Below are 2,788 nucleotides of genomic sequence, written 5' to 3'. Positions count from 1 at the left end.
CATTTAGCAAGATTTTCATTCTTTGTGAAGTGCAGATATACCTGAAAAAAACAGTTTTAAGTATCTCTTTTCAGAACAGTCACTAATGTGAGAAGAAAATGAAAGTAGTTATACTGAAAAATTAAGTTGAAGTCGAAGTAGTATGGAGGAAATCGGAGAAAAAATCTGAGAAATATCAACATAAAGTGCTAAGGATCTTTAAGATTTTGTGTATCTTGAGGTTTATTTTATGAGATTTTCCACCTCCCTCTTCTTACTGATAGTGCAGCAGAGAACAACATGATTGTGACAGACAGGATTGAGGATCCAGAGGGTTCTCATTGGCTTTGTCCTTGGACTAATCTGGTTTGTGGAAATGTCTGAATTGTGACAGAGGGACATAGTGAAAATGAAAAAAAAACAAAACATGATTGTAATGTAACAGAAACCTGTCAGAAGTGGGATTCGAACCCACGCCTCAAGTAGAGACTGCGACCTGAACGCAGCGCCTTGGACCGCTCGGCCATCCTGACAAGCACAACTGTGGAAAATTCACACTTTCTAAAAACAAACACATTTTTTGTTTGGCCCCAAAAAAAGGCAAATTTTGAACTGAAAATGTATTAACACCTTTGAGTTTGCCTTGCAATGCTGTAGCTTTAACTTTGTAGGTTGCTGAAATAGCTCAGTTGGGAGAGCGTTAGGCTGAAGATCTAAAGGTCCCTGGTCCGATCCCGGGTCTCAGCACTAGAGATGAGCGAACCGGTCCCGGTTCGGCTCGAGGCGGTTCGCCGAACGGGGGGTCTGGCTCGAGTTCGGCTCGTCGAACGTTCGACGAACCGAACTCGAGCCCATAGGAAACAATGGCAGGCAATCACAAACACAGTAAAACACCTAGAAAACACCCTGAAAGGTGTCCAAAAGGTGACAAACAACTCACAACATAACACAAACACATGGGAAAGTGACAAGGACATATACTCATGTGAAAACAAAACAGCTGGACAAGGAAAAAGAGGGAGACACACAGATATATGAGTATATGCAAAGAAACATCGATTCCATTATTGTGCAACTTGAGCCCTGCTCATTTTAGGCTTCCAATCTGGATAAATTGCCTGAGCTCGCCACGTACGCCTTGAGGATCTTGTCGTGTCCTGCAGCCAGCGTTCTCTCGGAACCTGTCTTCAGTGCTGCTGGGGGTCTGCTGGCAGATAAGCACACGTGTCTGTCCACTGACAATGTGGACCTGGCTCTCAGAGGACTTTTCTTCCCCTGGGTCAGCCAGGGGAGGCGAAAGGCACGCGTATTTTTGAGAGTGCTTCATGCAAAGCATCTTTTTCTTTGTCAAAAGGGGGGCTCAACCGATGCCAGTCAAGTGGGGTGTGTGTGGCCCAGTTAGTGGCAACGAGGGAGACTGTGGTTGGAGTCCCCTCGCTGTGTCTCTAAAAGAACCAAGATGAACAAGTCATGGCTCTCAGAGGACTTTTCTTCCCCTGGGTCAGCCAGGGGACGGGAAAGGCACGCGTATTTTTGAGAGTGCTTCATGCAAAGCATCTTTTTCTTTTTCAAAAGGGGGCTCAACCGATGCCAGTCAAGTGGGGTGTGTGTGGCCCAGTTAGTGGCAACGAGGGAGACTGTGGTTGGAGTCCCCTCGCTGTGTCTCTAAAAGAACCAAGATGAACAAGTCATGGCTCTCAGAGGACTTTTCTTCCCCTGGGTCAGCCAGGGGACGGGAAAGGCACGCGTATTTTTGAGAGTGCTTCATGAAAAGCATCTTTTTCTTTGTCAAAAGGGGGGGTCAACCGATGCCAGTCAAGTGGGGTGTGTGTGGCCCAGTTAGTGGCAACGAGGGAGACTGTGGTTGGAGTCCCCTCGCTGTGTCTCTAAAAGAACCAAGATGAACAAGTCATGGCTCTCAGAGGACTTTTCTTCCCCTGGGTCAGCCAGGGGACGGGAAAGGCACGCGTATTTTTGAGAGTGCTTCATGCAAAGCATCTTTTTCTTTGTCAAAAGGGGGGGTCAACCGATGCCAGTCAAGTGGGGTGTGTGTGGCCCAGTTAGTGGCAACGAGGGAGACTGTGGTTGGAGTCCCCTCGCTGTGTCTCTAAAAGAACCAAGATGAACAAGTCATGGCTCTCAGAGGACTTTTCTTCCCCTGGGTCAGCCAGGGGACGGGAAAGGCACGCGTATTTTTGAGAGTGCTTCATGCAAAGCATCTTTTTCTTTTTCAAAAGGGGGCTCAACCGATGCCAGTCAAGTGGGGTGTGTGTGGCCCAGTTAGTGGCAACGAGGGAGACTGTGGTTGGAGTCCCCTCGCTGTGTCTCTAAAAGAACCAAGATGAACAAGTCATGGCTCTCAGAGGACTTTTCTTCCCCTGGGTCAGCCAGGGGACGGGAAAGGCACGCGTATTTTTGAGAGTGCTTCATGAAAAGCATCTTTTTCTTTGTCAAAAGGGGGGGTCAACCGATGCCAGTCAAGTGGGGTGTGTGTGGCCCAGTTAGTGGCAACGAGGGAGACTGTGGTTGGAGTCCCCTCGCTGTGTCTCTAAAAGAACCAAGATGAACAAGTCATGGCTCTCAGAGGACTTTTCTTCCCCTGGGTCAGCCAGGGGACGGGAAAGGCACACGTATTTTTGAGAGTGCTTCATGCAAAGCATCTTTTTCTTTGTCAAAAGGGGGGCTCAACCGATGCCAGTCAAGTGGGGTGTGTGTGGCCCAGTTAGTGGCAACGAGGGAGACTGTGGTTGGAGTCCCCTCGCTGTGTCTCTAAAAGAACCAAGATGAACAAGTCATGGCTCTCAGAGGA

General features: G+C 48.4%; 1 non-coding gene across 1 annotated transcript; it reads right to left on the bottom strand.

Moving 5' to 3' along the window:
* Positions 1–429: 429 nt before the first annotated feature.
* Positions 430–512, bottom strand: TRNAL-CAG (transfer RNA leucine (anticodon CAG)). The gene has a single exon. It is a non-coding gene; the product is annotated as a tRNA-Leu (tRNA).
* Between the last annotated feature and the right edge of the window lie 2,276 nt (positions 513–2,788).

This window comes from Anomaloglossus baeobatrachus, chromosome 1 (assembly GCF_048569485.1).
Source record: "Anomaloglossus baeobatrachus isolate aAnoBae1 chromosome 1, aAnoBae1.hap1, whole genome shotgun sequence".
NCBI lineage: Eukaryota > Metazoa > Chordata > Amphibia > Anura > Aromobatidae > Anomaloglossus > Anomaloglossus baeobatrachus.
This window is presented reverse-complemented; position numbering and strand designations above follow the sequence as displayed.